The sequence below is a fragment of the Lygodium microphyllum genome, chromosome 5 (genome assembly GCF_053477565.2).
Source record: "Lygodium microphyllum isolate KBCC chromosome 5, Lygodium_microphyllum_v1.1.10, whole genome shotgun sequence".
NCBI lineage: Eukaryota > Viridiplantae > Streptophyta > Polypodiopsida > Schizaeales > Lygodiaceae > Lygodium > Lygodium microphyllum.
The window spans coordinates 152283826-152296308 of NC_141139.1; the positions used below are offsets into that span (position 1 = coordinate 152283826).

General features: G+C 48.6%; 1 protein-coding gene across 6 annotated transcripts in view; it reads left to right on the forward strand.

Annotated features, from left to right (window-relative positions):
* Nucleotides 1-12483, forward strand: part of PRMT7 (protein arginine methyltransferase 7) — a 163506-nt gene that overhangs the window by 139151 nt on the left and 11872 nt on the right. The window lies entirely within an intron of this gene.

Here is a 12483-nt window from a genome sequence, read left to right on the forward strand (position 1 = left end):
TACCACACTAGCCATCGATTCCCCACCCACCAAAGCTCTACCCTACTGCATTCACCTTCTTCACACATGATATGGTGAGGAGAGCGATCAAGCATCTACAGCATGGACAATCAATGGATGGCGCAAGCATAAAGGTGAGCACTTCATTTATGTAGTGGTGGACGATGCATACCACTGTGCCCAAGACCCCCTAGATCGAGGTAACTATACGGTTAATCTTGGGAAAACCAAGTTCTTGATCTTCCACACATCAGTCCCAATAACGAGGAGATCAGTTTTTACCCTAGGAGCTAGACAAGTGGAGGTTGTGGACTCGTACATTTACTTAGGGATTACTTTCACCACATCTACTTGGGGATTCACCATGGCACAAGCAGTCAAAGATCGACTCACACGAGGATACACAACATTGGCCATGATGGAGAGACAATGCCATCACGCAGACTGACAGGAGCCTCGAACACAGAGATGACTATTTGGCACACTGGTCACACCAGCCATGATGTATCGTGCACCTATTTGGACCCCTAGCTTGGCTACATGCCTATGGACATAGATCAAGAGACCACATATCATTATGCTCTTAGGGATGATCTGCAGCAAACCATCAGTACCACATGAGATTATTAGAGCTGAGTTTGTTGCATCCCCCATGATGATGGAGGCCCTTTTCTAGACCATCAGCTTCATATAGAGAGTACGTGATATACATCTAGATAGACTTCCTAAGAGGGCCTTCGAGGCCTCTAGGCAGCTAGCTGAGGTAGCACAAGAGACTTCACGGTATGCGTCAGTCAAGTGGTGGCTTATAGGATATGGGATTGACATGGACTATCTCTCCTCCTTTCAGTATGATTCTGACTCCCCTTCATACACCTCTCCCACACAGAGAGGAACTTGGTCATGCGACAAAATCTCTACTGGTTGTACATACATCATACATGGCTATCACCCAAGCAACCCCTCCCTCAGAAGATGTCTTACTACAAAGACCACTTCATGAAGACTACTGTGGGTGGCTTCATTGAGAGACTTGGATACCTAGATGCATGCATGCTACATGAGAGGTGGTGGGTAGCCATTGGCTAGCTTAGGGTCTCCTCTCACCAGCTCAAGATCGAGACCGAGAAAGCAGTCCACATCCCTAGAGTTGAGTGGATTTGCAGATTATGCTTGGAGGAGGCAAAGAGCAAGGAGCACTACGTCTACAGACGTAGAGCCTATAGCACAATCCCAGCTACATATCCCACTTTGTTTGGGGGAGACACCTCGCTCAGACCAGTTATGGAGTCCCCATATGAGTGCCACTTGGGCTAGTTTCTAGTCGAGATTCAAATGCTTCGCACATCACTACTATAGGTTGGCACTACATAGGGGGAGGTTTCAATCACAGCTTACTGATTTCTTCCAGACAATGACCACAAACACAACACCCACACAAAGAGGGGGGATAGTCCAGAGAGTCGGGGAGATTAGAGCAGCATGCCACCCACAGATACAGGGGTACCAGACACAGATAATACATCAGAGAGCGATGACGGAGATCTACCAGCGATATGAGTAGCAGCTGATAGAGTTGAGGATCCCACCCAAATGCTACCCTCACACGATTTCATCTGAGAAGTATGACAGACTCTACCCACCAATCCTGATTGGGTGGAACTGGATATATGAGTATTTTCAGCCACAAAGCTAGATATGAACTATCTCATCCTCCCATTGTACCCCTATACGAGCACTATTTGGTCTTGTATAGCACCTTGCCTTCTTTTACTATATATCACTTCCAGCATGTCACATTTTGGTGTTTAGTGATGATCAACATTATACATGATTTTGTCTCATAGCTCGAATTTGGCCGCATAAGATGTTAATATATATTTCTTTCTTTCTTCTTTCTCTCTGTGATGTTAATCCAATGGCTACCTGAACCAAGAGCTCACGCCCGTCACGTTGTGTTGCTGCCCCCCCGCCCCGACTGCTTGCGCTTGGCGTATCTGCCTGCGGCTATCGTGCATCCCCCACCCCCTGCCTATTGTCCGGGGACACACCACCCCCGGCCGCCGCTCCCCCCCCGACCACCCATCTGCTGTTCTCCCCCCCGCCTGGCCATTTCCCCCCCTGCTTGGCCGTTTCCCCAGGCCCTTATAGCTCACTGCGCCCTCCCCAACACCCCCCCCCCCCCCCCCCCCCGGGCGATTCATCCCCTCACCATCCAGTTGTTTCCTCTATCTGCAGCAACTCCCTCCCCCCCCCCCCAAACCGGGTAGCACCGCGACGTGATTGGTTGTTCTCGCAGAAGGGACGCGCCATGGAAATCTCTGGTGAGACGCCGCCGCACTCAGTAAGTGCCCCCCAGTCAAACACCTTGCGCGTTGTCCTCTTTGAGGAGCAGCTCTTAGGCGTCCGAGCTAAGGAGCTGAAGCTAAAGGAAACAACAATTTATGGTCAGGTAGTAGGACATTCTCCAACCAGAGCCCAACTTCGGGATTGGCTTCACTCCACACTGCGCAAATCGTGGAGGCGGTCCTACTGGGCCAAGGGATTTTCACAGTCCGCCTCACTTCGACAGACGCTGCTCGCGAGTTACTTGCTAGTTCACTGTATGTGTCCACGAAGCGGGTCATATACATGGTTCCCTGGTACAGTGGCTTTACTATGGAGGCGTTTACACTCCACAACAGGTTTCTCCGGCACCCAGTCACCCTTGTTTTTCCCAGCCTGGCAATAGAGTATCGCAAGTTGGTGGAATACTTTGGTCAGCTCCTTGGCACTATCCTTTCTGCGTCCTTCGCGGATGCAATGACAGCGGCAGGAGTCCCAAAAGTACGGGTGGCAGTGAAAGAGATCAAGAATATCCCACAGTTCCTAGAGATTGAGGCGGGCGGGCACTCCTTTAGGCAGCAAGTCATTGTGACGGGGCAGCCAGGGCAGTGCCTACGCTACCGACAGGCCCGCAGGTGGACGCTGATGGCTTTACATGGGTCCAGAGACGACAGAGAGGGAGACAGCAGGGGGGGCACAGCCAGCGTCTCAGACCCAGCCTCCGCAAGGAGTAGGAGGACGTGTGACACCCTCTCGGCAGAGCACTCCATAGCCCCTCCTACCCGGCAGGACCGCAGCCCTCCACATCCACCACCCGTGCCACAGACTACCTCTCTTGAGTTTCCACAGTACCCATACCCACTGCCCTCCATATCCCATGCCCCCCCCCCCCCCCCCCCCCCCACCACCTCCCATACCGAGCACCCCCCCTGATCCGCACCTGCTTCAAGCGATCCCCCCCAGACCCACCCCCCTCCGCCGAGAGGACGTGATGAGCGACACACGCCTACATCATCTTCGCACCAACAGTCCTCCCTCTCCCATACAGCCACCAGCTCATCCACCCCTGCTGCCCGTCACACTTTCCCGAGACAGGCACACCTGTTGCCACAGGAGTTCTTCCGCAGTGGCCCATTGTCCTACTTGAGAGTTGCGAAGCGCGGAGAGTTCCCACTACCTCCAGAGGTGGGGATCTTCGTGGTTCGTAAGTCAAGGAGGAGCATGGTTCATCTTCTAGCACCACCGGATGGACCAAACTACACTTTTTTTCTTTAGCCCTCTCACTCAAGGGAGTGGACGACGACATAGATGGAGGAAGAGTTGAAGAGTCAAGTGGCGGACCACACCTCCCAGTGGATGGGAGAAGAAGGACTAGCATTGTTTGCACAGCAATGGCCTAGTTGCATGATGGACATTAGCTAGTGGGCTGGTGCCGAGGTCCCTCACCTTAGCATTATCTTTCGAGCCCCTCCACAGTGGAGGGCTCCGAGGTATGTGATCAAGTGACCCCTCGCACAGGCGGCTCGTTTCTACTAGTGCATAGAGTCTCGACTCTCCGCATGGCTGATAGATACATTGATAGTACCACCTGGAACTTCTGTCACCCCTCTTGTCCGGCTGGGGGCCACCATGGGGGAATGGAGCTCGCCGTCCATATCGGTGGCAAATTGCACTTGCATGCCTCATAGCTCCTCCTCGTCATCAGCAGCCTCCACACCGAACAGATGCATGTTCGGGCAGTCATAGGTTTCCCTATGAGCTTACACCTTGCATCGTGGAATGTGAATAGCCTCCACTACAGTGGAGCACGTGGTTCCAGGAAATTGATTGTTCGACAGGAGCTGCAGCTTGCCCTGGCCGGACGGATCGACATCTTACTTCTACAGGAGCACAAGCTCACCCTCGCCCAGGCCCAGCGTGTAGGGAAGGTACTCCCAGGCATTTGGCACACTTACTGGGAGCACGCCATAGTTGCCCACGGTAGGAGTGGAAGCGTGTGCACCTCTATTGGTCCTAGACTTACCACTTGGTTTCGAGACCACGGGACGATAGTGGCAGGAAGGGTGCTATGGATCAGATTGGATATTGGGGACTCATGCCTTGGAGTCCTTAATATCTTTGCCCCTATCGAGGTTAGGGCACGCAGCAAGTTTTGGGTGGAGATCGCGGAAGGACTCCCAGAGGTGGACTCCTGGATTGTTGAAGGAGACTTCAATAACTTGGAGGCTTTGGAGGATCAACAGGGCAGAGGGAGAAACTACCAGGGCATGGCCGGGGAGGAGTAGGAGGCATGGGAGGTGTTTTTACTGGTAGTAGGAGCACGTGATGCTTGGAGAGACCCTACCTTCTACAGGAAGGAGAGGTCGCTAGACTTCTCTTGGGGATACAGACGGCTAGGTGGATCCCTATTGGAGCGGTTGGACAGGTTTTATGTGGGAGAGTGGGGAGGCTCTCGGGGAGGCCAGATTGGGCAGTTGGCGAGCACCACGTTGTCCAATCATTGCTCGGTTCTCTTGATACTAGATTCCTCAGCATCTACCCTAGATTCACGATCTTCTCGGATCCTTGACTCGATATACAGGGGGGAAGAGGTGATGAGAGAGACAGAGCAAATTTGGACTAGAGAGCGGGGCAAGAGGGGCCAGATCGCAGGGGAGGTTGCAGAGACCCTAGCTAGGTCGACAAGAATCTGCCAAGAGGCAGCCATACAGGCAAGGCAACAGAGCTAGGAGGAGGAGAGAGCACTCTGGCAGGACCTTGCAGCCACGCAGAGATTATTAGAGGTGGCACTAGGGGATCCCACTCTCCACGCATAAGAGGTGTGTGCGCGAGCAGCCATTGCTGGCCTAGAGGACAGGCGCTCTAAGTTCTCTTTTCGCATCTCAGCAACTTTCTGGGTGCAGAAGTGGGACATGATGTGCAGGGAGTTTTTTCAAGTGCACCAGCCTCGCACCTCAGGAGAGCAGATACGCAACCTCCTAGATCAGTATGGGAGGATCTGTTCTTGCCCAGAGGAGGTGATGGAGATTGCCACCGACTACTATAGTCGTGTCTTCCAACAGGAGATAGCCTCAGCTAGAGGACAACGATGTAGACAAAAGGTCTAGGATAATATCCCGTTCCTTGTCACAGGAGATAGGACGCTCCCTCCTAGCCCCCTTCATAGAGAAGGAACTAGAGGAGGCTTTTCATACACAGGACGGGCAGAACTACTCGGGAGAGGATAGCCTCTCTAATGCTTTCTTCACTACCTTTTGGGAAGTAGTGAAGGATCCCCTACTGTTGGCCTTTCAGGAGATTTTCACTTCAAGACAGATGCTAGGGAGTCTATCGGCAAGCCTTATCAGTCTTCTCCCCAAAGGGAGAGACCATTTGGAGCTTTCCCAGTGGAGACCGATCACCTTAGTCAGTGGCTTATAAGGCACTGGCAAAGGTGATTGGTAAGTGACTATGCCCCTTGCTTCCAGACAGCATCAATGACACACAGACATGCTTTGTCCAGGATAGGAGCATCCTGGACAATGTATTCACCTTCTTTGAGGCGACAGAGTGGGCCAAGCACAATGGGCAGAGACTGGCCGTTCTACTCTTGGATTTTGAGAAAGCCTATGACAGGGTGGACTGGGATTTCCTAGATAGGCTTGGATTTCTGGGGTCTCTGCACTTTACAGATCGGCCACCAGCAGGGTTCTCATAGGAGGGAGGCGAGGGAAGGAGTTTCGGCTGGAGAGATCTGTCCAACAGGGTTGCCCCCTAGCCTCGTACCTGTTCTTGCTCTTTGTAGAGGCGATGTCTCACTTCCTCAGGTCACATGTGAGCGGTTTACATGGCCGCCGACTTCCAGTAAGAGAGCAGATTGAGTTGTTAGACTCAGGGTATGCAGCTAATACAGCGCTTTACATAGAGGACGATGAGTTGATGTTGGAAAGAGTGAGGTTGGCTCTTGAGGTGTTCTGTTCTACAGCGCGAGCGAAAATCAACTAGCGAAAGTCGGATGGTTTGCTCACAGACTCGGACTCTAGCACGGAGTGGGGTGTCCACTTGGGATTTAGATGGGTGAGGAGAGGACAGACCGTCCAGTACCTAGGGTTCCAGGTGAGACTCGACATCACTCTCGCCCAGCAGTTTCTTCCAGTCCTCGATTCTATTCGGAGGAAGCTGACCTATTGGAGGTCGGCTCTCCTCTCACTAGCCAGCCGAGCCCTAGTAGTTAACCAGGTCGTCCTAGCGACGGCCTTGTACATCGCCTTGTGTTGGTGCTTCTCCTCCTGCGTGATGTAGCTTCACCGCCTAGTGTAGAAATTCCTTTGGTGCGGGTCAGATGGCTCTAGGGATTCCAGAGCCAAGGTGGCGTGGGTGACCATTATACGACATCGGTCAGAGAAAGGGCTTGGGATCATAGACCCAGAGTATCAGAGTATGGCCCTCCTAGGCAAGCTAATTGTCCGCGGCCCCACACTAAGAGGGCAGACGTGGAAGGTCCTATTGCAGGAGGGTCTTCAGGACTGTAGACCGAGGCTTGGCAGTGAGTGGAGGCCGTCCCTGAGATGGATCTTCACGTCAGCCTAGATCACCCCCCCTTCCCCCCCCCCAGATCATCGTTCCTACGCAGCTTGCTCTGTGTGTGGCAGGGCCTCCGTAAGGCCCTTATCTAGAGTCCCCCAAGCTGCCAAGAGGAGATTGACCGTCAGTTGGTGATTTGGAACTCCCAAGTCAGGGATCGGGAAGAGAAATAGATTGGCGAGCACCTCCACATCCACTGGGCTGGTTGGGAGGCTCGCTCGGCTCGTACCATCAAGACATGGCGGGAGGTGTATAGAATGGCGGACGAGGAGGTGTTGGAGCAAGCATCAGGCTGCTAGCGAGGAGTGGAGCTGAGGAGAAGGGAGATAGATACAGCTATACCTGAAGAGTGGCTTGCTCCCCCGATTCGAGAGCCGATAGAGCCCGGGGAGGTATGGGCCACTAGGTTTTCACCAGCAAGCATCCCCCTGCAGGTGGTAGGAAGAGTGGGTGGCGTTTCACCTGGGATCATTTTCACAGTGCAGGAGGGGGGGCGTTTGGCTCTTGGCAGAGGGCAGCAACATGAGGGGTTAGCTGTCCTTTCATGGAAGAGGATTTGGGTGGTTGGCCTTCAGGGGAAGATATGGTGGTTGGACCCGTTGGTCTTTTGGCAGGAGCTTAGGGAGTGGCGCCTCTGGATCTGGGAAGGAAGGCCACTTCAGGAGCTGGAGTGGGATCGGGCAAAGTGGCTTTGGCTGGCCACTGTGATCGCCAAGAAGCCAGTGAGGTTCTTGGAGTACACCGCCAGGATTGGCAGACACGTACTAATGCAGGAGGACATGGATTGGGTGCCGTCACGTAGCAAGCATTGGGCATAGCACAGCATCACGGAGCCGTTCTGACAGACCTTCTGGCGTCGCCTATGGGACAGCTAGAGGCCGAGAAGGGTATCATATTTTTTATGGCTGGTGGCACATGGAGGCTTGGTGGTGGGAAGCTGGCTTGCCCAAATACAGGAGGGAGTTTGTAAGTGCTGCACATAGCGGTCGATGGAAACCCCAAAGCATTGCCTTTGGTCTTGTGAGGCGGCACAGCTCGTATGGAGAGGAGTATGCCACATCTTGCGTCGCATAGCACCCAGCCTTGGATGTATCTCTTGGGGTGCTTTCTGTTGGCAAGCGGTCAACCAGGGCCGTCACCTTCTGTATAAGGCAGAGATGGAGGACACGATATTCATGATCGAGGTAGGGTTGTGCGCAGTGTTGGGTTTAGATGCTCTACCCATCCGCCAGGTACTGGAGCCCACAACAGACCACTTTGAGGTATGGGAAATCATAGGGAGTCTTATTGGTTGGCATATCTGGAAGGCGCGGTGTCAGGTGGCTTTCGGCAGAGACAAACTTTCAGTACATGCGACCCTAGCGGAGCTCTGGACCTCCATCATCCACTCCCTTCGAGGCTGATGGGATGAGGTGCAGGGCGAGTCCAGGGCTCGTCAGGAGCTCCGAGGTCATTTCATGCGCACTTGGGGTGGCCAGGACCTGTTCTTTGTGATACAGGCAGGCATTTCATGCGCACTTGGGGTGGCCAGGACCTGTTCTTTGTGATACAGGCAGGCAACCCCAAATGGCGATATACTCCCCCTCCATGGCTTCTTGCCCGTATCCCCCCCAGACCGACTTGAGAGGCTTGTATTTATGATGTATCTGTGACTTTCACCAGCTCCAGCTTGGTCTATTGAGCATGAGCACTTCTTTGTATTCCGGTTTTTTTCTGAAGTAATATAATTAGCCAAACTTTATTTGCAAAAAATCCAATGGCTACCCTAGTGGTAAGCCACTTGTTTTATTAACCTATCGACCCGGATTTAAATCTTCTCTTTTACATTTCTATATTAAATGACTATGTCGATGTAGAAATTGAACTCAAGACCATCAGGTCAACATGCGTTCAACTTGACCAAGTGGCCCTTCAGAGTCAATGTCCCCACATTTCATTTCAAGATCCTTGCACCAAACTGTAGTTGTTTGATACTCTAGTCACCTACTCTTCTATATGGAGTTGAGGACTAGGGTCGCAACCCATATCATAGACAACTGAGCTTGCTTGCTAATTAGATTGGTGCAAAGAGAGATTGTTATGATGGTTGGGATAGTATGGAGGGGCTATTGACAAGGATGATATCAAATAAAATTAGGAGTAAGCCCTCCAATCCACACTCGATCATTAGAGCAAAGTTGTGGCTACCGCTTATGGTTGTGGATGCATTTTCCATTGGTGGTGCCACCTACAATCTTCATGTTTTTGGAGACGAGCTATTTTCAACATTTCAGTCGCCCTCGCATGGTCTATTCTTTGATCCAATGCTTCCATAAGTGGGTATTGCCATTTATTTTCTTTCTTGTGTGCAATTTTTGAATAGCAACGCGACCTTGTTTTGGCCACTTTTAGAGCTCATCTAAGTTGCATTTGTGGTAGCATACCCATTGGACAATATTGCCATGGTAGGCTTAAATGTTCTTGGAATGTTTGGTATTAATGACAAATCAGATGGCACTAATTACTCCATGTGGGCATATAACCACAAGTCGAGATATTTGCTATTGGCCCTACTCTTGAAAATGGAAAGGATGCATAGGCACATGGTAGTTTGGTCATTTCAATTATGGTAGTTTGCTTTGCCTAAAAAGACATGACATGCTATTTATCAAGGGGGATCAATTGTTTGTGCCAACAATGCATTGTATACTATTAAAGGCATTAGGAAGGTTCTTATAGTTGCACTTAATGGGTATACAATGATGCAAAAAGATGTCTTTTATGTTTGAAGGATTAAGAAACAATTGTATGTCTTGGATTCTTGGTCCATGCTCACATGAATAGATGCAATGTGTATAATTGGAATGATGGCGATGCAATTGTCATAATTGGTATATTATATAATCAACTATATAGGATTGATACTCATAAGAGGAGTGCATTTGAGGATGCTATTGCAGTTGATGCCTCAATCATTGTTGATACTAAGTGATGGCATGCTTGATTTGTCATTTGAACTATAGTAGATTGCTTCACCTGAAATGGCATGACATGATGCTCAATTTTCCCTTATGGAAAGCCTTAATCAAACATGTGTGAGGGGACATAGGAATAGGTTACTTTACCCCCAACATCCTCCACCCGCTTAAAGGTGAAGATGTCTCTATTGAGGAGAGAACAATTAAAAAATGACAAAGTACAAATGTGCATTAAGTACAATAGGATGAGGAATAGATGTCATCTCATCCTACACCCATAATCTTTCTAAGACGTTCCATTGAGAGACTTTTAGTGAGCAGATCCGTAGGATTCTTGTCAATTGAGATCTTGAAAAGCTCAAGAGACTTGTGCTTTACTACCTCCTTGATGAAGTTATAGCACACCTCAATATGCTTTGTCTTCACATGGAAGACACATATTCTTGGCCAACTGAATAGCACTCATAGAATTCAAATGCAGTGTACGAGAAATATTAATACCAATGTTTGCCACCAGACGGCCTAAGGATAGGATCTCCTTGCAAGCCTCAATTGCTCCAATATACTCTATCTCAGTAGTAGATAAGGCCGTGCATTTTTGCACCTTGGACATCCAAGAAACAACACCTCAAGCAAAGATGAAGACATATGCAAAGGTGGACTTTTTACTATTTGTATATCTCTCATAGTCGGAGTCAATATAACCCATGATTGTAGTATCATGGCCACCATAGCAAATCCACATATTTGCAGTGCCTTTTGGGTGTCTTGAGATACCCTTCATGGCATCCAATGTTGCTGGTCAATTGCAACCATATAACATGACACAATTCCCACTGAAAATGCTATGTTAGGGTGAGTGGCAATCATGGCATACATCAAATTGCCCAGTGTGGATGCATAAGTGATATTGGCCATCTTCGCCTTTTGCTCATTTAACTAGGGACAATGAGCTTAATTGACCTTTAAACGGGAAGGTAAAGAACAAGGCAATCATACATATGAAATAGCTCAAGCACCTTTCGTATATGTATACCTATTGTGACATATAAAGGAGCCCTTGAGAGCGATTGTGTGTGATGTGCATGCCAAGAATGTGTGAGGCTTGCTCCATGTCCTCAAATAATCAACATATCATTGACATAAAGTACCAAGATAATAAGGCTGCCATCACGAGCCTTCTTCGTGTAAAGACAAGGATTCATATCATTGTGAGTATATTGCTGCGAATGCATGAAAGCATCGAACTTATGGTACCATTGCCTAGGTGCTTGCTTAAGACCATAAAGGTTGTTTCTCTACTTGCACACTAGGTGTTCCGTGCTCTTTTCCATAAAGCCCTTACGTTGATGCATATAGATATTGTCATGCATGTCCCTATGCAAAAAAGCCATTTTCACATCCATTTGATAAAGGTCCAGATCTAAGTGTGCAACCAAGATCAAAACCAATCATAGAGTACTCATCTTGATTACAAGGGAAAATACTTCATCAAAGTCAACACCATACTCTTGCTTAAAATCCTCAGTAATTAATCTGGCCTTGTATGTTGGTTTGGGGCATCCATGGTTACTCTTCAAGTTGTACATCCACTTACGCAACAATGTGTATTTCCCATGAGGCAAAGAAATCAAATTACATGTATGGTTTTTTTTGCAGTGAATCGAACTTAGGCTGCATGGCTCTCTCCCAACAGTGATTATCGCATCTATGCATGGCCTCTTGTTGCCAAGGGTTTCAAAAACGGTAGGTATGAAATGGATTTCATAGGTTTTATATAAGTTTCCTAAAACATTAGAAATGAGTTTCATTTGACATGAAAGAGAACTATCACAAGACATTATATGTGTAGAGTATGACTCATATAATGTAATTTATTATAATTCATGATCCTATATAATGGAAATGGAGATTCAACACAGCATCAACATATACATGCATAATGGTCCATTATCCACAACAATATTGGCTTTAATTATAGAGAAAGCTTTAAATATAAATATAAATAAATAAATATATGCATGCATCATAGATAACAACTCAAGAAAAATTCTTACAATCAATATCAATGTGCATGTCAATGTGACAAATGAATCTATGGGACAAATGTTGATTACAAAAGTTCAAACACATTTTTTAAGATTGGGATCTTTTTGAAAATTTAAAAGAGGGGTTTTATAGATTTTTGAAACACTTCGGTATGAAATGAGTTTTCTAACCTTATGAAATGGGTTTCTTGGCAACTATGAGTGAGAGACTTACCAAAATCTATCACCATAACATAGTCCGTGGAGGGTGCAAACCGATCAGGTTGATGTCTATCTCTAGTAGACTGTCTCAAAACAAGTTATAGGGCCTATACATTTTGTCCAACATCATGATCATGGGCCATTGAAGCATTTGTTGCAGGTTGTCTAGTTGGTTGTATAGTAACAAGAGGCTTCTTCTGAAAGATCACCCTACGTATCTTAACTATATACTCAGGCTGCTTATGCATCTTTTCTCATGGAAGACAATATCATGCCTGCGAATGACCTTTCAAGCCAAACGAGGATGCTTGCTTGCATCACGAAAAATAGGCCTTGTTCACCCCAAGTGCGCATAAAGTGATATCGGAGCTCTTGACAAGCCCTGGATT